This window comes from Caretta caretta, chromosome 3 (genome assembly GCF_965140235.1).
Source record: "Caretta caretta isolate rCarCar2 chromosome 3, rCarCar1.hap1, whole genome shotgun sequence".
Classification (NCBI taxonomy): domain Eukaryota; kingdom Metazoa; phylum Chordata; order Testudines; family Cheloniidae; genus Caretta; species Caretta caretta.
Window position 1 is genome coordinate 108,137,080 of NC_134208.1, and position 20,995 is coordinate 108,158,074.

At 39.0% G+C, this 20,995-nt stretch overlaps 1 long non-coding RNA gene across 1 annotated transcript in view; it reads left to right on the forward strand.

The window, feature by feature from the left end:
- LOC142071571 (uncharacterized) overlaps positions 1-20,675 on the forward strand; it is a 41,401-nt gene extending 20,726 nt beyond the window's left edge. The window contains exons 2-3 of the long non-coding RNA XR_012667681.1: positions 7,537-7,637; positions 17,693-20,675. This is a non-coding gene — a long non-coding RNA (uncharacterized LOC142071571). The remainder of the gene's footprint in view (positions 1-7,536; positions 7,638-17,692) is intronic.
- Positions 20,676-20,995: the final 320 nt, after the last annotated feature.

Consider the following 20,995-nt stretch of genomic DNA (forward strand, 5'->3'; position numbering starts at 1 on the left):
TATATAAGGGCAATAAAATATTCTCTGTCTTATTCTCTATCCCTTTTTTAATGATTCCTAACATCCCGTTTGCTTTTTTGACTGCTGCTGCACACTGTGTGGAAGTCTTCAGAGAACTATCCACAATGACTCCAAGATCTTTCTCCTGATTAGTTGTAGCTAAATTAGCCCCCATCATATTGTATGTATAGTTGCGGTTATTTTTCCAATGTGCATTAATTTACAATTATGCACATTAAATTTCATTTGCCATTTTGTTACCCAATCACTTAGTTTTGTGAGATCTTTTGGAAGTTCTTCACAGTCTGCTTTGGTCTTGACTATGTTGAGCAGTTTAGTATCGTCTACAAACTTTGCCACCTCACTGTTTATCCCTTTCTCCAGCTCATTTATGAATAAGTTGAATAGGATTGGTTCTAGGATTGACCCTTGGGGAACATCACTAGTTACCCCTCTCCATTCTGAAAATTTACCATTTATTCCTACCCTTTGTTCCCTGCCTTTCAACCAGTTCTCAATCCATGAAAGGATCTTCCCTCTTAGCCCATGGCAACTTAATTTATGTAAGAGCCTTTGGTGAGGGATCTTGTCAAAGGCTTTCTGGAAATCTAAGTACACTGGATCCCCCTTGTCCACATGTTTGTCGACCCCTTCAAAAAACTCTAATAGATTAGTAAGACATGATCTCCCTTTACAGAAACCATGTTGACTTTTTCCCAACAATTTATGTTCTTCTATGTGTCTGACAATTTTATTCTTGGCTATTGTTTCAACTAATTTGCCCAGTACTGACGTTAGACTTTCCGGTCTGTAATTGCCAGGATCACCTCTAGAGCCCTTCTTAAATATTGGTGTTACATTAGCTATCTTCCTGTCATTGGGTACAGTAGCTTACTACTTCCTGACCCCAATATTGTCACATGCTTAGGAACTGGGACATAGGTCATCTAGCCTACTGGGCAGAGCAGGTTACAAACCATAGTTAATAGTTCCGCAATTTCACATTTGAGTTCTTTCAGAACTCTTGGGTGAATGCCATCTGGTCCCGGTGACTTGATACTGTTCAGTTTCTCCATTAATTCCAAAACCTCCTGTAGTGACACTTCAATCTGTGACAATTCCTCAGGTTTGTCACCTACAAAAGACATCTCAGGTTTGGGAATCTCCCTAACATCCTGAGCCGTAAAGACTGAAGCAAAGAATTCATTTAGTTTCTCTGCGATGACTTTATCGTCCTTAAGTGCTCCTTTTGTATCTCGATCGTCCAGGGGACCCAATGGTTGTTTAGCAAGCTTCCTGCTTCTGATGTACTTAAAAATATTTTGTTATTACCTTTTGAGTTTTTGGCTAGCTGTTCTTCAAACTCCTTTTTGGCTTTTCTTATTACATTTGTACATTTAATTTGGTAGGTGCACATTTAAAATGCAGGTGCACTGTATTAGTTGCAACAATCCATCATCTTTTGTCTGTTTCCAGACAGTTGTAGCTAACAGCATCATAATAGGTATCTAATATTTAAATTAATCCATGTGCTGTAGACTCAGATAATTAACCCTTTAATTCAGGGCTAACAATATTTTGCAGAACAGATCTAATATATTACTGTTTGGGGGTGAATCAGGCGATGCAGAAATAAACAGTTTCCTGACATATTTAACTGCATCTTTGTGCTTTTGTTTCTTCCCTTTCCTGCTCTGTGATGTGGGTGGAATTATGTACAATTATGCCCCAGAATGTGCTACTAAAAGCTCAAGCTGGTGCAGGGAGGGACTTGCTGGAAGTGAGTTGAAGATGAGCATCTGTTCATAGAAGCTTCTAATAAAATTGCCAGTTGCTGCTGCACACACAGGGCAGAATATTTGGGGAAAGAAGCACTGGCTGGTGGGCTATTGGAATACGAATTTTCTTCTGTGTGATTACTTTATACTGCTGGTGGCTCTCGTCAGTGGGACATGCGGTTATAGAAGCTGCTTCCACAATGACAGCTATTTATAGCAGTTATCATCCAGTCCAGCTCCCTGCCAATGCAGGATTGTTCAGGACAGTTTTCTTTCTTCTTTGTGACCATTCTAATCTTAAAAGAGATTGGGCTTTAACCACTTCCTAGGAAGACTATTGCACAATGTAACAGCTCTCACTTTGAAGAAGCTTTTAGTGGTATCCGGACTAAAATTTCTCTGGTTTAGTTTCATTCCCTTAGCCCCCCCCGCATATCACAAAAAATATTTCCTCTTTCTCCTCGATGTTACATGCTTCAAATATTTGTAGATTGTTATTATGACCCTGCTGTGTCACTTTTAGCCAAGATAAACAGACAGAGCCCTTGTAGGGCTGGATACGATAAACACATATATGCACATGATTAGCCCCTTTGCATTCACTAGGACTACCCACATGCTAAAAAGTTAAATAAAGGCATACATAGTTGCAGGACATTTATTTTTCTCATAATTTATTCAATACACTCTGCTATTCCGTTTTGTTGTTCTTCCCTGCCTAATATCACTGCAATACACTGAATTTCCCAGATTATCCCAGAAAGATGACATGGATGAGGTAATATCGTTTATTGGACCAACTTCTATCAGTGGAAGAGACAGGCTTTTGAGCTCTGCTTCTAGTCTGGGAAAGGCACTCAGTGTCACAGCTATATACAACATGGAGCAGATTGTTTAGCATAAGGAGTTAACATGTTGCAAGAGACTATTTCAAATGAAGTGGGAAGTTAACACCTCTGCAGTTGTAGGACAAAGGAGAGTTAGATGGTTTCAGATTGTTGTAAAATAAATCATAAATCCATTGCCTTTATTAAGTCCATGATTTTTTAGTATCAAGCAAAATTATGAATTTAATCTCCCAGGCTCATCTTTTGAAGGTGTTGTGCGGGTTTCCTTTGAGGATGAGAACTGAGAAGAAATATGGAGTGACTGTTTTGTGAAAAGAGCTGCCCCACAAGTGATAGGGTGTTTTTGTCTTTTAACATTTCTCTGTGTGTGTTCATTCAAGACCGTAATGATTGTCTTCTTTCACCCATATAGCTGTTATTGGAGCTTTCAGTGCACTGGATGAGGTACTTCATTTGCATATGTAGGAACCAAGGATCCTGAACGGTGTTTTCTGTCTGGGAGATGTGTCCACAGGTTTTGCATATGTTGTATTGGCAGGGTCTGGTGCCACTTTGAATAGGTGTGTCCTGGTCTATGGGAAGCTTGCTACTGATGATGAACTTGGTGAGGGTGGTGGGGGAGGGTTTTGGAGGCCAGATGAGGGGGTTTAGGAAAGGTTTATTTCAGGACGTGGTCCCCACTGAGTATGGATTGTAACTGTTTATTGATCCACCTTATGGATTCTACTGTGGAGTAGTAGGTGACAACTCGGGGTGTGTGTTAAGAGGGTTTTTTTTTCTGTATTGAAGAAGGTTCTTTTGTGATATTTGTGTGGTCCATTCCATGATGCAATCTACTTCTCTGGCAGAATGTCCTTGTTTGGTGAAGGTGGTGTTAAGAGTGTCAAAGGATGTATCCCAAACGTTCTCTTCAGAGCATATTGTGTGGTATCTGCATCTGGGCACTTGGGTAGATTTATTGGTGTATTCAGACTGGTTATAGACATGTGAAGGTAAGTGTGGTGATCAGTGGGTTTCTTGTATATAGTTGTCTGTAGGTTTCCAGTCTTTGAAGCTGATAATGGTGACCAGGAAGTTGATGTTAGTGTGAGAGTATTCTAGAGGATGTTTGGTGGGTAGTGGTTGCTGAATTTGTGGTGGAAATCTATGAGGGAGTGTAGGTCATCTGTCCAGAGGATGAGAATATCATTGAAGTATCTCAGGTATAACATTGGTTTCATGGTGCATTTTTCTAGAAATACTCTGTTGAAGTGGACCATGAAGAGGGTGGCATATTGGGGAGCCATCCTAGTAGCCATGACTGTTCCCATGGTTTGGGCAAAGGGTTTATTGAATGTGAAATTATGAGTGAGGATGGAATGGATGAGCTTGGTGGTGTGTTTGGGGTGGATATCTGATTGTGGTCCATGGTCTTATAGATATTTTAGGCAGTGATGCCATCATTATCCAAGGTCTACTTTAACCACAACTATGTAAAGAGAGGCTATTGCTTCTTTTCTTCATAACATATGCCTTTGCATCTGAAGCTCAAAATGGCATTGGCCTTTTTTTACCCATCTGACACTGAAAACGTATATCTATCTTGTGTCCACTCTCACCGCTATATGCTCAATGTATCAAGAACCAAAGAGACTATTGGATATCGAGGAGCTGGATATGAGTCAGCAGCATGCCCTTGTTGCCAAGAAGGCCAACGGCATATTGGGCTGTATTAGTAGAATGAGGGAAGTGATTATTCCCCTCTATTCGACACTGGTGAGGCCACACCTGGAGTATTGCAACCAGTTTTGGTCCCCCCAGTACAGAAGGGATGTGGACAAATTGGGAAGAGTCCAGGGGAGGGCAAAAAAAATTATTAGGGGGCTGGGGCACATGACTTATGAGGAGAGGCTGAGGGAACTGGGGTTATTTAGTCTGCAGAAGAGAAGCGGGGGCGTGGGATTTGATAGCAGCCTTCAACTACCTGAAGAGGGACTCCAAAGCGGATGGAGCTTGGCTGTTCTCAGTGGTGGCAGATGACAGAACAAGAAGCAATGATTTCAAGTTGCCATGGGGGATGTCTAGGTTGGCTATTAGGAAACACTATTTCTTTGGGAGGGTGGTGAAGCACTGGAATGGGTTACCTAGAGAGGTGGTGTAATCTCTATCCTTAGAGGTTTTTAAGGCCTGACTTGACAAAGCCATAGCTGGGATGATTTAGTTGGTATTGGTCCTGCTTTGAGCAGGGGGTTGGACTAGATGACCTCCTGAGGTCTCTTCCAACCCTAATATTCCGTGATTCTATGATATTGACAATACCCAGGTAAGTGAAAGTTTCCACATTTGCTTTACAGGTGGAATTTGGTTTTGTAATTTACATGCCTTGCCTCTCAGGTGAAGTATTTGGTTTTCTTAAACATTCTGTTTTAAGCAGAGATTAGCTAAAGTCATCAAGTTTGAATCTGGAATTTGATCAGAATCCATATTTCCCTAAATCAGTTGGAGGGAGTACTGGATCCATTATTCTGCCTAATTTTACAACCGGGATGTTTGTTGCTTGCACTAGTCACTAGACAACACAGCCTTTGTATTGATCCATTTTCATAAGCTATACTTCAGATGTTAAGTTTTGATATTATCAGAGCACATCAAAGGGAAATCCAGTGTAATTTCCTAGGGAGAGTTTTGGTTTTAGAGCATAGACTTAATGTTGCTTCCAAATTTTTGTGAATACCAAACTCTCAGTCTATGAAAGACTTTAGAGACATGCTTAACTTTAAGAACTTGAGAAGTTCCATTAAAGCTAAATTAAAATGCAGAAGTGTTTGCAGGATCTGGGTCTTAGGCTCCTATTTTGTAAAGGCTTACACACAAGCTTAACTGTTCATATTGTGTTTTCATGTGGGACTACAGTGTATAAAATTAACCATATGTATACGTTTTTGAAGGATCAGAGCTCAAGCTTATTTTATATAATGCATAGACTGATTATGACAGACAGTACAGACCCATAGAAAACCTATTCTTGACAACAAAGGTGATGAAAAATGTTACATTTTCAGAGGTGGTCAAAGCATTCACAATGAAATCGGAAATATTTGAAGTGTGAACATTTTGTATTTTGTTGAAAATTCAACATTTTTCATTAAATTTTCAAGCAAAAATTGGGGTCATTCGAAAAAAAACACAGCAAAACCAAGAAATAGTGATATTTTGCATAAGTTCTCACATAAAAAATAATATTTTCACAGTATTTCAGGGGCATAAATATGGTTAAAACATAACTGCAAAAAAATTGAGGAAATATTTCTGCAGCTCTCTACAGCTCTATTTCCTAGGTTTTAGCACTCTTCATTCTAATAAAGGGCTAATAAATGGATTGTAAATGTTTGTGTCTGTCCCATTTAATTTACACAGAGTTTAAGCTTTCAATTTTGCTAAGATTAATGGAAGTGCTTAACTTTATGTTTCCTGAGTAGTCCCATTGATGCGAATGGAACTATTTGCACTGTGTAAACTTAAGCACATGTTAGTGTTCGCAGGATTAGGGCCTATGCTTGTTATTCCAGGGCACATATTAGGTTAAATTGCACTCACATTAAAGCTAGCAGAGCACTGTTGCCTAAAGAATTGCTGAACAGCTATGAACAAAAGTAGAATTTAGCACAATGGATGAAATGCTTTAGGAGATGAGTGTAGGTATGACCTGTAATTTTTCTTTGTGGGAGAATACAGGTTAGGCAATTAACTCATCCACTTTTTGATGAAGGTCATGAGCAGCTTAGATAATGATGTGCTGAAGACTGGTATGATTTGTTTAATACGGTATGCTTTAAAATGTTCTGAGTCATTTCATCCAAGAACATCCTGTTTATTTGCTTTGTTCTAACATTATCTGATACTATAAAATTGACCTTTAAGTAGTCCCCAGTGCAGTAGTACTCTTTGTTCTAGGCATACAAGAAATCTTGAATATTGTCAGCTGAAAGTTATTTTTTTTATATTTTTTTATTTTTAGAAATAGCTGGAGTTCAGCCACTTCTGAGTGAGAGCACAGAGATTAGAGGAAGATCAAAAACTGAGCCAGAGAAGGCTGAAGGAGCAAATAAAATTTGAAACTTGAACTGTATACTAATTAGACTGCCATTCTTTTTGCACGTATTTATACAGTGTTTTGGGCAAGTCACAACAATGGTATATTTTACTCACATATATGCATGTGCAGCTCCCAGTCAAGTTCATGGAAGTTGCACATGAGTAACTATACTACAAAGAGTCCCAAAATTTAATTTACTTGTTCCACTTACTTTTGTAATGCATGGGTTTCAGTTATAGCTATTGACTACAGGTAATAAAATCACTGTGATACAGATCAAAGAAGATAAATGCAAATGGAGTATATTGTATTGGCTAAGACCCAGATCCTCAAAAGTATTTATTATTTGGGAGTTAGGGCCAGATCATCAAAGATGTTTGGGCATCTAAGTCTCTCCAGTGTATTGGCTTTGTATATAATGGCCAGCTTCCTAAAAACTCAGAAATTCAATGAGAAATTACATTAGAAATTAAACTTTATTGAAAACCACACAAATTCTTCAAGTTCAAATTGCCTCTGAAAATAATTCCCCCAAAAAAGTTGTGGTCTTGAGGGATAAATAATTTTTTTAATGTACCCTAAAAAATGTAACCCATGTTTCCTTAATGCATATGTTTTCATGTTGGAGACAAATGTCTTTGCAGTTTAAAGTTGATTTCTATAATATCTCATATGCATATTGCTTTAAATTGTGCTATAGTGTTGATTTTGGATCATCTAATCTCATACATACAAAAAATTACATCAAAAATTAAGGTTTCAAAGTCAAGCACTCAAAAATTAGGAAATGCCATAATGCCTATTCAACCTTAATTCAGCCTCTTATGCACAACAGGTAGTGCGGCTTACCAGACATAACACTGGACTGAGACTCAAGAGACCTGAGTTCTGGTTTCCTGTGTTTGACACTGACCCTCCTGAGTGACCTTGGACAAGGTACTGTCTCCTCTGTGTGCCTCAGTTCCCTTATTTGTAAAATGGGGATGATACTAACCTTCTTTGTCAAGCATTTGAGATCTACTGATGAAAACTCTTTGTAAGAGCTAGGAGTTATTAGTATTACTATTACATGCATTATGTTTCAGTCTTTAATTACATAACCACACATTTTTCTACAGAACCCTCTGCCTCATTCAGTGCACAGAATGGATGGTGCTCTGCAAATGAGCAGCTATTCAACATTTCATTTTATCCTCATTGTTCAATGTTTCCCCAATCCCTCAATGTTCAGTAATGTTCCCCCACTATTCAAACCCTACCCTGAATACAGAATTATGCCTCAGTGCCTCTGAGACTAAGCTTATGGGCACCAGAACTCCTGTTTCACATTGTGAGCTCTGTACTGAGAGTCCAATTGAGATAGACTCCTGGTCAGAGACTTTACACTCTTCAGGGACCAATGCACCGCAGCAAGTATTTGCAGTGACACCAGGCAGCCTTTTCAAAATAGTAGGCTTTATTAGTCATCTGGAACATAGCATCAGGAAATCCTTAGGTTAGCATAGATAAATAAAGGTTAAGGCATAGTCCATGCCAGCCAAGCTGCAGTGGAATCTATTTGTGGCTCTCTCCACCATCTCTTTCAGTCCCACAAGAGCGGGACTATGTGTCTATCCAGAGGCCAGTACTTAACACAACCACCTGACATCTTTTGGTCCATTGTGCTCCTGTTCTGCCTGCCAGAGGTTCCAGTTGGTAGGTGTTAATTATTCAGTCCTTGAGGCTCCCATTGTATTTCAGGATTCTCCACGGATATGTGTCCCTTTTAGCCAGTGTGCTAACAACCCATTCACTCCATCCCAGACAGTTACAGGACACACGCTCTCCTGCTGTGCCTCCAATAACAGATTTAACTCTTATGCTCCCTTTGGGTAGCAATCCCTAGTCAAGTAAATCACTGCCATGCATGTAATTCACAAAAATAATACAGAAAATTTCCACTTCATCGTACCTCCCATATTCTAAGATACATATTTCCTTAGCATCCACAATCACACATTGAATCAGTGGTTGCCTGTTCTTGTACAATAACACAGCTTTGGCACTATAAGAGATCTCCTGATGAAGCTTCCAAGTGAGATTTTGTTTTAAGAGCAGAGAAACTTGACATTTTTGTTCAGAGACTTTCCTGCAATCATGTAAGCAAATAACAAATATCCAAGAGCTAACAGTAATAGGGGACTTTCATTACCTAGATATCTGTTGGACAAGTATTGCAGCAAAACACAAGTTTCCAGTAAGTTCTTGGACCTTGCTAGAGACAACTGCTTGTTTTAGAAGGTGGAGGAAGTAACCAGGGAGATAGTCATTTTAGCCTTGATTCTCTCTAACAGGGAGGAGATGGTAATGGATCTGAAGGCGGAAGGCAATTTGGGTGGAAGTGAATGTGAAATGATAGATTTCAAGATTCTAAGGACAGGAAGTAGTGAGAACAGCAAGAGAAGGACAATGGACTTGAAAAAAAGCAGACTTTAATACGTTAGGTGCCATGGAAAGAAAATCTAAGGGGATAAGGAGTTCAGGAGAACTGGCAGTTTCTAAGATATAATATTTAAGGCACCACATCAACCTGTCATGATGTGAAGAAAAGATAGGAAGAATAGTAAGAAGGCAACATGCATCTATCAGGAGTTCTTTAATTACTTGAAAATTCCAAAAGGAATCCTGCAAAATGTGCAAACATTGACAAATTGCTAAGGATGAGTACAAAGGAATAGCACAATAGCATCTAGGGACAAAAATCAGAAAGGTTAATGCACAAAATGAGTTACCATAATAAGGGACATAAAAAGCAATAAGAAGAGGTTCTAGACACACATTAGGAGCAGGAGAAAGATGAAAGAAAGTGCAAATCCACTATTTAGCTGGGAAGGAGACTTAGTAATGTATGACATTACATAAAAAAGGGAAGAAGGAGGACCCTGGGAACTACAGGCCGGTCAGCCTCACTTCAGTCCCCGGAAAAATCATGGAGCGTGTCCTCAAGGAATCAGTTCTGAAGCACTTAGACGAGAGGAAAGTGATCAGGAACAGTCAGCATGAATTCACCAAGGGAAAGTCATGCCTGACTAATCTAATTGCCTTCTATGATGAGATAACTCGTTCTGTGGATGAAGGGAAAGCACTGGACGTGTTATTCCTTGACTTTAGCAAAGCTTTTGACACGTTCTCCCACAGTATTCTTGTCAGCAAGTTAAAGAAGTATGGGCTGGATGGATGCACTACAAGGTGGGTAGAAAGTTGGCTAGATTGTCGGGCTCAACGGGTAGTGATCAATGGTTCCATGTCTAGTTGGTAGCCGGTATCTAGCGGAGTGCCCCAAGGGTCGGTCCTGGGGCCGGTTTTGTTCAATATCTTCATTAATGATCTGGAGGATGGTATGGATTGCACCCTCAGCAAGTTTGCGGATGACACTAAACTGGGAGGAGTGGTAGATACGCTGGAGGGTAGGGATAGGATACAGAGGGACCTAGACAAATTGGAGGATTGGGCCAAAAGAAATCTAATGAGGTCCAACAAGGACAAGTGCAGAGTCCTGCATTTAGGACGGAAGAATCCAATGCACCGCTACAGACTAGGGACCGAATGGCTCGGCAGCAGTTCTGCAGAGAAGGACCTAGGGGTGACAGTGGACGAGAAGCTGGATATGAGTCAACAGGGTGCCGTTGTTGCCAAGAAGGCCAATGGCATTTTGGGCTGTATAAGAAGGGACATTGCCAGCAGATCGAGGGACGTGATTGTTTCCCTCTATTCGACACTGGTGAGGCCTCATCTGGAGTACTGTGTCCAGTTTTGGGCCCCACACTACAAGAAGGATGTGGAGAAATTGGAGAGAGTCCAGCGAAGAGCAACAAAAATGATTAGGGGTCTGGAACACATGATTTATGAGGAGAGGCTGAGGGAACTGGGATTGTTTAGCCTGCAGAAGAGAAGAATGAGGGGGGATTTGATAGCTGCTTTTAATTACCTGAAAGGTGGATCCAAAGATGATGGATCTAGACTATTCTCAGTGATAGCAGATGACAGGACAAGGAGTAATGGTCTCAAGTTGCAGTGGGGGAGATTTAGGTTGGACATTAGGAAAAACTTTTTCACTAGGCGGGTGGTGAAACACTGGAATGCATTACCTAGGGAGGTGGAGGAATCCCCTTCCTTAGAAGTTTTTAAGGTCAGGCTTGACAAAGCCCTATCTGGGATGATTTAGTTGGGATTGGTCCTGCTCTGGGCAGGGGGTTGGACTAGATGGCCTCCAGAGGTCCCTTCCAACTCTGTTATTCTATGATTCTATGACATTAAGAGGGCTGAGATGTTTAATAGCCTATTATGCGTCAGTCTTCATTAAAAAGGTTAGTTGTGACTAGATGCCTAACATGATATTAGCAACAAGGGGGAAGAAAGACAAACCCAAATAGGGAAAGAATAGGTTAAAGAATATTTAGATAAGCTAGACATTTTCAGGAAGGCAGGGCCAGATGAAATTCACTCTAGAGTACTAGTCAAGACAATCTCGGAAACATTAGTGATTATCTTTGAGAACTCATGGATTACAGATGAGACCACAGAGAACTGGAGAAGAGAAAAGATAGTTTTCAGAGTAACAGCCGTGTTAGTCTGTATTCGCAAAAAGAAAAGGAGTACTTTTAAAAGGGGAATAAAGGGAACCCAGGGAATTATAAACCATTCCACCTAACTTCGATACCTAAAAAGATACTGGAACAAATGGTTAAACAATCCCTTTGAAAGCACCTAGAGGATAATAGGGTTATATGTAATAGCCAGCATGAATTTTTCAAGAACAAATCATGCCAAACAAACCTAATTCCCTTCTTTGACAGGTTTATGGGCTAGTGTCTTGGGAAGCAGTAGATTTAATATATTTTGATTTTAGTAAGAATCTTGACATAGTCCCATATGACATTCTCATAAGCAAACTAGTGAAATGTGGTCTAGATGAACTTACTATACAGTGAGTGTATAACTGGCTGAAAAACCATACTCAAAGAGTCATTATCAATGGCTCTCTGTCAGTCTGGGAGGACATATATAGTGGGGCCTTGCAGAGCTCTGTCCTGTGTCTGGTACTATTCAACACTTTCATTCATTACTTCAATAAATGAGTGAAAAGTATGCTTATAAAATTTGCAGATGACACCAAGCTGAGAGGGGTTGCAAGCATTTTGGGGGACAGAATTAGAATTCAAAATGACCATGGTCACTTGGAGAAATGGTCTGAAATCAACAAGATAAAATTCAATAATAACAAGCAGAAAGTACTTCATGTAGGAAGGGAAAAGAATTAAATGCACGAATACAAAATGGGAAATAACTGAGTAATCAGCAGTTCTACTCTAAAGGATCTGGGTGGTTATAGTTGAATTGAATTGAATTGAATTGAATATGAATTGAACAAATTGAATATGAGCACAAATTGAATATGAGCCAACAATATGATGCAGTGGAGAAAATGGATAGTATTCTGGTTTGTATTAACGGGAGTGTCATATGTAAAACATGGGAGGTAGTTTTCCCCCTCTACTCAACACTGGTGAGTAAAACCTCAGCAGGAGTATTGTGTCTTGTTGTGAGTGCCACACTTTACAAATGATAGGTTTCAGAGTAACAGCCATGTTAGTCTGTATTCGCAAAAAGAAAAGGAGAACTTGTGGCACCTTAGAGACTAACAAATTTATTTGAGCATAAGCTTGTTAGTCTCTAAGGTGCCACAAGTACTCCTTTTCTTTTTTAGGAATGATGTGTGACAACTGGAGAGAGTCCAGAGGACAACTAGAAAAATGATAAAAGGTTTAGAAAACCTGGCCTATGAGAAAAGGTTAAAATACTGGGCATATTTAGTTTTCAGAAAAGAAGACTGCGTGGGGGGGGGGGATCTGATTATTTAAAAAAAACCAAGCAAACAAACAAAAACCCGTGAAGTATATTAAGGGATATTATAAAGGGGACAGTGATCGATTGTTCTCCATGTCCTCTGAATGTAGGATAAGAAGTAATGGGCTTAATCTGCAGCAAGGCAGATTCAGGTTAGATATTAGGAAAAAACTTTCTAACTAAAAGGGTAGTTAAGCTCTGGAATAGGTTTCCCAGGGAGACTGTGGAATTGCCATCACTGGAGGTTTTTAAGAACAGGTTAGACAAATACCTGTGAGGGATCATCTAGATCAATGGCTCTCAACCTTTCCAGACTACTGCACCGCTTTCAAGATTCTGATTTGTCTTCTGTAAATTTCACCTCACTTAAACTACTTGCTTACAAAATCAGACATAAAAATACAAAAGTGTCCCAGCACACTATTACTGAAAAATTGCTTACTTTCTCATTTTTACCATATAATTATGAAATAAATCAACTTGAATATAAATATTGTACTTACATTTCAGTGTATAGTCTAAAGAGTAGTATAAACAAGTCATTGTCTGTATGAAATTTTAGTTTGTACTGACTTCGCTAGTGCTTTTCATGTACCCTGTTGTAAAACTAGGCAAATATCTAGATAAGTTTATGTACCCTCTGGAAGACCTCTGTGTAGCCCTGGTTGAAAACCACTGATTTAGATATACTCAGTCCTGCCTCAGTGCAGTGGGAGGTGGGCTGGATTAGATGACCTCTCAAGGTCCCATCTAGCCCTACATTTTTACAATTTGTTGTTAGGTTTGATATGTATTGTATAGATCGCTATCAAGGACTAGAGATCCACAACAGTGAATTCTGGATTAGCAAACATAAAGGCTACCGGATGAGTCTTATTTTGCCAGCTCTTATTTTACCCCACTATTAGAAACAGGTTAAATGATCACAATTTCTCCTGCAATATTTTATTGGAGGTAATTTCATTGTATGCAATCTGGTCACAGTACAATAATCATAGAATTATAGAATTATAGAATCTATAGAATCATAGAACTATTATGATCATAGAAGGGTGGGACTGGAAGGGACCTCAATAGGTTACCTAATGCAGTCCCCTGCACTCAAGGCAGGACTATGTAATAACTAGATGATATTTGACAGGTGTTTGTCTAACCTGTTCTTAAAAACCTCCAATGACAGAGGTTCCACAACCTCATAGGCAATTTGTTCCAGTGCTTAATTATCCTGACAGTTAGGAATTTTTTCCTAATGTCCAACCTAAATCTCCATTGCTGCAATTTAAGCCCATTGTTTCTTGTCCTAGCCTCAGAGGTTAATGAGAACTATTTACCTTCCTCCTCCTTGTAACAACATGTTGGGTACTTGAAAACTGTTATCATGTCCTCCCTCAGTCTTCTTTTTTCTGGACTAAACAAACCCAATATTTTCAATCTTTCCTCATAGGTCATGTTTTCTAGACCTTTTATCATTTCTGTTGCGCTTCTCTGGACTTTCTCCAATTTGTCCACATCTTTCCTGAAATGTGGCTCCAGAACTGGAGACAATACTCCAGCTGAGGCCTTATCAGCACAGATTACAGTGGCAGAATTACTTCTTGTGTCTTGATTACAACACTCCTGCTAATACACCCAAGAATGATGTCCGGGTTTTTTGTTTTGTTTTGTTTTTTTGCAACAGCGTTACACTGTTCACTCATATTTAGCTTATGATCCACTATGACTCCCAGATCCCTTTCTGCAGTATTCTTTCCTAGGCAGTCATTTCCCATTTTTTGTGTGTGCAGTTGATTGTTCATTGCTAAGTGGAATACTTTGCACTTGTCCTGATTGAATTTCATCTTGTTTACTTCAGACCATTTCTCCAGTTTGTCCAGATCACTTTGTATTTTAATCCTATTCTCCAAAGCACTTGCAACCCCTCCCAGCTTGGTATCATCCACAGGCTTTCTAAGTGCAATCTCTATGCCATTATCTAAATCATTGGTTCTGTTCAATATCTTCATTAGACCCAGAACAGACCCTGTGGTATCCCACTCAATATGCCCTTCCAACTTGGCTGTGAATAACTGATAGCTACTCTCTTGGAATGGTTTTCCAACCAGTTATGCATCCACCTTATAGTATCTCCATATAGGCTGTGTTTCCCTAGTTTGTTTATGAGACGGTCATGTGAGATAGTATCAAACTAAGTGTTTGAAAACTGATTGATTGATTATTTGTTCCATTACCTTTCTGGGTACTGAAGTTAAACTGACTGGTCTGTAATTCCCCGGGTTTTCCTTCTTCTCCTTTTTATAGACGGGCACTATATTTGCTCTTTTCCAGTCCTCTGGCGTCTTTCCCATCTTCTATGAGTTTTCAAAGGTAATCGTTAATGGCTCAGATATCTCCTCAGTCAGCTCCTTGGTTATTCTAGGATATATTTTATCAGGCATTGGTGACTTGAAGACATTTAATTTGTCTAAGTAATTTTTAACTTGTTCTTTCCCTATTTTAGCCTCTGATCCTACCACATTTTCATGAGCATTCATTATGTTAGATGTCCATTGCTTATTAAACTTTTTGATGAAAACTGAAACAAAAAGGTCATTTAGCACGTCTGCCATTTTCACATTTTCTGTTATTGTCTTTTCCCCCTCATTGAGTAATGGACCTACCTTGTCCTCGGTCTTCCTCTTGCTTCTAGTGTATTTGCACAATGTTTTCTTGTTATCCTCTATGTCTTTAGCTAGTTCAATCTGATTTTGTGCCTTGGCCTTTCTAATTTTGAACCTACATACTTGTGTTACTTGTTTATATTCATCCTTCATAATTTTACTCAGTTTCCACTTTTTATAGGATTCTTTTTTGAGTTTCAGACCATTGAAAGTCTCCCGGTTAAGACAGGACAGTGTCTTGCCATACTTCCTATCTTTTCTTATGCAGTGGGATAGTAAGCTCTTGTGCCCTACATAATGTCTCTTTGAAAAACTGCCAACTCTTGTGAACTGTTTTTCCCCTTCGACTTGTTTCCTGTGTGATCTTACCTACCAACTCCCTGACTTTGCTAAAGTCTGCCTTCCTGAAATCCATTATCTTTATTGTGCTGTTTTCCCTCCTACCATTCCTTAGAATCATGAACTCTGTAATTTCATGATCACTTTCACCCAAGTCGACTTCCACTTTCAAATTGTCAACGAGTTCCTTCTCTATTTGTCAAAATCAAATCTAGAACAGCTTCTACCCTAGTTGCTTTCTTCACCTTCTAAAATAAAAAAGTATATCCTATGCATTCCACAAACTTGTTGGATAATCTGTGCCCTGTAGTATTATTTTCCCAGCAGATATCTGGGTAGTTGAATACCCCCATCATCACTATGTCCTGTGCTTTGGACGATTTTATTAGTTGTTTAAAAAGAAGCCTCATCCACCTCTTCTTCCCGGTTAGGTGGTCTACATGTTATCGCTACAATGACATCACCCTTGTTTTTTACTCCTTTTACCCTTACCCATTAATCGTAGTTCTAATCGCACTGTTAAACAATAGAATACCAATTGAAATTTATTAAATATTTTGGTTGTTTTTCTACATTTTCATATATATTGTATTCTGTGATGTAATTGAAATCAAAGTGTATATTATTTTTATTAGAAATATTTGCACTGCAAAAATGATAAAAAAAATAGTATTTTTCAATTCACCTCATACAAGTACTGTAGTGCAATCTCTTTGCTGTGAAAGTGCAACTTACAAATGTAGATTTTCTTTGTTACATAACTGGCCTCAAAAACAAAACAATATAAAACTTCAGAGCCTACAAGTCCACCCAGTCCTACTTCTTCTTCAGCCAATCACTAATACAAACAAAGTTGTTTACATTTACAGGAGACAATGCTGCCCTCTTCTTATTTATAATGTCACCAGGAAGTGAGAACAGGCATTTGCATGTTACTTGTGCAGCTGGCATTGCAAAGTATTTATGTGCCAGATATGCTAAACATTCGTATCCCCTTCATGCTTCGGCCACCATTCCAGAGGACATTCTTCCATGCTGATGACGAAAGTTAAAAAAATAATGCATTAATTACATTTGTGACTGAACTCCTTGGGGGAGAATTGTATGTCCGCTGCTCTGTTCTACCTAAATTCTGCCATATATTTCATGTTATAGCAGTCTCAGATGATGACCCAGCACATGTTGTTTGTTTTAAGAACACTTTCACTGCAGATCTGACAAAACGCAAAGGTACCAATGTGAGATTTCTAAAAATAGCTACAGCACTCCACCCAAGGTTTAAGAATCTGAAGTGCCAACCAAAATCTGAGAGGTACAACATGTGGAACATGCCATCAGAAGTCTTAAAAGAGCAACACTCAGGTACGGAAACTACAGAACCTGAACCACCAAAAAAGAAAATCAACCTTCTGCTGGTGGATAATGAAAATGAACATGCATCGGTCCATACTGCTTTGGATTGTTATCAAGCAGAACCCATCATCAGCATGGACGCATGTCCTCTGGAATGGTGGTTGAAGCATGAAGGGGCATACAAATGTTTAGCATATCTGTCACATAAATATCTTGTGATGCCAGCTACAACAGTGCCATGAGAACACCAGTTCTCACTTTCAGGTGACATTGTAAACAAGAAGCGGGCAACATTATCTCCTGCAAATTTAAACAAACTTGTTTGTCTGAGCGATTGGACTTAGGACTGAGTGGACTTGCAGGCTCTAAATTTTTACATTGTTTTATTTTTGAATGCAGTTTTTTGTACATAATTCTACATTTGTAAGGTGAACTTTCATGATAAAGAGATTGCACTACAGTACTTGTATTAGGTGAATCGAAAAATACTATTTCTTTTGTTTTTTTATGGTGCAAATACTTGTAATCAAAAATAAATATAAAGTGAGCAGTGTACACTTTGTATTCTGTGTTGTAATTGAAATCAATATATTTGAAAATGTAGCAAACTTCCAAAAATATTTAAATAAATGGTATTCTATTACTGTTTAACAGTTTGATTAATCATGATTAAATTTTTAAATCATGATTAATTTTTTTAATCACTTGACAGCCCTAATATACACCCTATATAACAGAATGTTGTTTATTGAAAAGGTCTGCCCTGCTAGCCAGGATGGAAATTGGACTGGACAATTGGGGATGAGGCATACAGCGACTTCTCCAACGCCAGCTGCAACATTTCCTGCCCATAGCTGGTGAAACTGCAAGACAGCAATTCTCTCCTTCCCACTCCCTTCTTGGGTGTGGTTTCTAGCATGGTGAGAAGAGTGGACTTTGTATGTACAGGCTTCCTCCCCACCTTTTGACTCATTTATAGTGCTGGGAGGAGCTGAGGTCTAATGGTTCATTTGATTGTCCCTGGAGTCTCCCATCCAGGTGAGGTCTGCAGCCTAAGTTTGCTGCTACCCACCTTTCCAACGTATGGTTTGCGTTTGGCTGCTTTGGTTTGATGTCAGGTTTACTGGAATATTGAAGGCTTTTGCCAATCTCCTTTTTTAGGGCTAGAAAGGTATTTCTGCCAAAATGCAAAACTGACCAATGTGATTGGGGTTTTTCCAGCTTCCTGTTTGCAGCCAGGATGCCTGGTTTTCTTACAGTTTATATTAAATGTTTATTTCCAGTAGTCCATCACAGATGCTGGTAATTGCAAAACCAAGCTGGCAGCCTAACTGTTGTGGCAACTTGGCATGTTAAACAGGCAGTGGGAGAGGTCTCTGAGGGTTTGTGCATCTTGAGACACCCTTCTTTGTCTATTCCTCTAATCTCTGTGCATGCTGGGGGGTGAGGGGTTGGCAAGTGAATTTGGCTGAAAAGCCAAATCCCTTATTGTCTCTGGGTGAAACTGCATTTCATCCCCTTTGATGGCTTATGAGGACCATAATTCTGTGGGTCCAGTATTGGAAGCCAGCAATGGAGAGTGACTGCTGGGTAGCATACAGCTGATTTAAATCTCATCTAATTTCCATTGGCTTTTTAAAGCTAATAGAGTTGCAGCTTTATTTTGGCTACATCTGTCCATTCATCTGAATATAATTTAAGATGTCCCCCTCACTGCATATGATCCATATGTAATTTTTCATAAACAATTCAAACATCTCTAAATAATATCTGTATACTTGCCCACTTCATAACTTGAAAAGGATTGATTTCTTAACTGAATCTTTCACTTTCCAATCCTAACCTATCACAGTTTAAATCTTTTGGGGATTAGGTTTTTGGGATACCTATGGCAGCATACAATGAAGTGTCATGACTAATATCCAGTCATTCTTTAATTCTATGTATACACATCTTTTTAACAGAAAAGAGTTTTCATACAAAGACAATATACAGCACTTAGAAAATATTGCAAAAATGTATCAACAATTAAAATATTCATTTTTTAAATGCTGGCTGTTAGTGGACATTTTTTGAACTCTAGCATTGATTCTTGTCTTTGTTCCTAGGTTGCCCATTTGAACACATTATCAGACACTTAATTTATATAGCTTTGAAGACCATTTACTTCATGTAAGGAGGCTAATAATGTTGTTAAAATGGTAGAAGGTGTCAGAATTTAATAAATGAAAGTGCAAGATGCCAACTTAAAGCCCATTAGAACAGAAGCCAAACAGATTTTTATAATGCTTTTATGTATTTCAAATATAAAACTGCTCCAATACTTAATTTGCATTCTAAACTGAAGTTATGGTGAGTCAAATAATTAAGATCAGAGTTCTCTCTCTCATATCATCCGCATATATATATTATAACACCACATTCATAAAGTCAGTGTGAGGTCTCTGTCAGTGATTAGTTTATAAGCACATATGTTCCTTTGTGGAGAAAACTGATCACATGGGTTTTAAGTCCAAGGAGGATGCTTTTGGTGTGACATTTGGCAAAATTATTAGTCCATTTGGGGATTTATGATTAATTTTTCTTGTAGTGATGGTTGGGTGAGTTTTATTTATTGCTGGAAATGTTAAAAGGGAAAACCACAGGTATACCCATCTGATGAATCTAGAGATGTTCCCAAGCCCCTAACTCTGCATCCAAACACCCCAAGAGTCTGAAGGTCATACCCAGCTCTGATTGCATCATGTAACACAAAATTATTTTTGCACAATTTTCTATGCACAGCATTCAAAACAACACCCAAAATAAGTATATACAAGTCTCATCTGAGAACACAGCTCTTACCTGGCTCTGCTGCCAAAGTGTGTACTGTGCTGATTGCAGGCCATATATTGTTAGCCATGTTTAGATTTGCTCTGATGAGAATTCTGAGGCCAGACTGATTACCTGCGGCTCCCTTGTCACTACAGTCCCAAAGGAAAAGTCAGCCTTGTGAACAGGAACAATCCTGGGTGTCCAAAGACCTTAATTCTGTCCCCAGATTTACCCCTAATTTGTTATCTGACCTTGTCAGGGTTCCCTCCCCACTCTGAACTCTGGGGGTACATATATGGGGACCCACATGAAAGACCCCCTAAGCTTATTTCTACCAGCTTAGGTTAAAAACTTCCCCAAGGCACAAATCCTTTCCTTTTCCTTGGACGGTATTGCTGCCACCACCAAGTGATTTAGACAAAGATTCAGGAAAAGGACCACTTGGAGTTCCTATTTCCCCAAAATATCCCCCCAAGCCCCTTCACCCCCTTTCCTGGGGAGGCTTGAAAATAATATGCCAACCAATAGGTTAACAAAGTGAGCACAGACCAGACTCTTGGGGTTTTAGGACACTAAAAACCAATCAGGTTCTTAAAAGAAGAACTTTATTCTAAAGAAAAAAGTAAAAGAAACACCTCTGTAAAATCAGAATTGAAGGTAATTTTACAGGGTAATAAAAAGATTTAAAACATAGAGGATTCCCCTCCAGGCTCAAAGTTACAAAACACAGGAATAAACCTCCCTCTTAGCATAGGGAAAATTCACAAGCTAAAACAAAAGATAATCTAATGCATTTCCTTGTTATTACTTACAATTTCTTTAATTTTAGGTGTATCATTTCAGTAGGAGCTGGGTTACCTGCTTTGTCTCTCTCTCTCTTTGTCCCAAGAGGGAACAAAAAAAAGAGCACAAACAAAATCTTCTTTCCTCAGGTGCCAACTAGGTTAATTGAACTGATTAACCCCTTACAGGTAAGTGATTCTGTACCTCTGGCCAGGAGGGATTTGATGTTACTGCATACATAAGGGTTGTTACCCTTTCCTTTATATTTATGGCAGACCATTGGATATGTTATTTGAAACCAAATTTTTAAACGTCTTCAAATATTGACTACACAATTTGGAAAAAATAATAAAAAAATAAAAATATGTAGGGCATCATTGTCTGAGATCCTGAGCCCCTTCTGACTTTGGTTGGGGCTCAACACCACTGAAAGTCAGCACCAAGTCTAGGGCTGAGGAACAG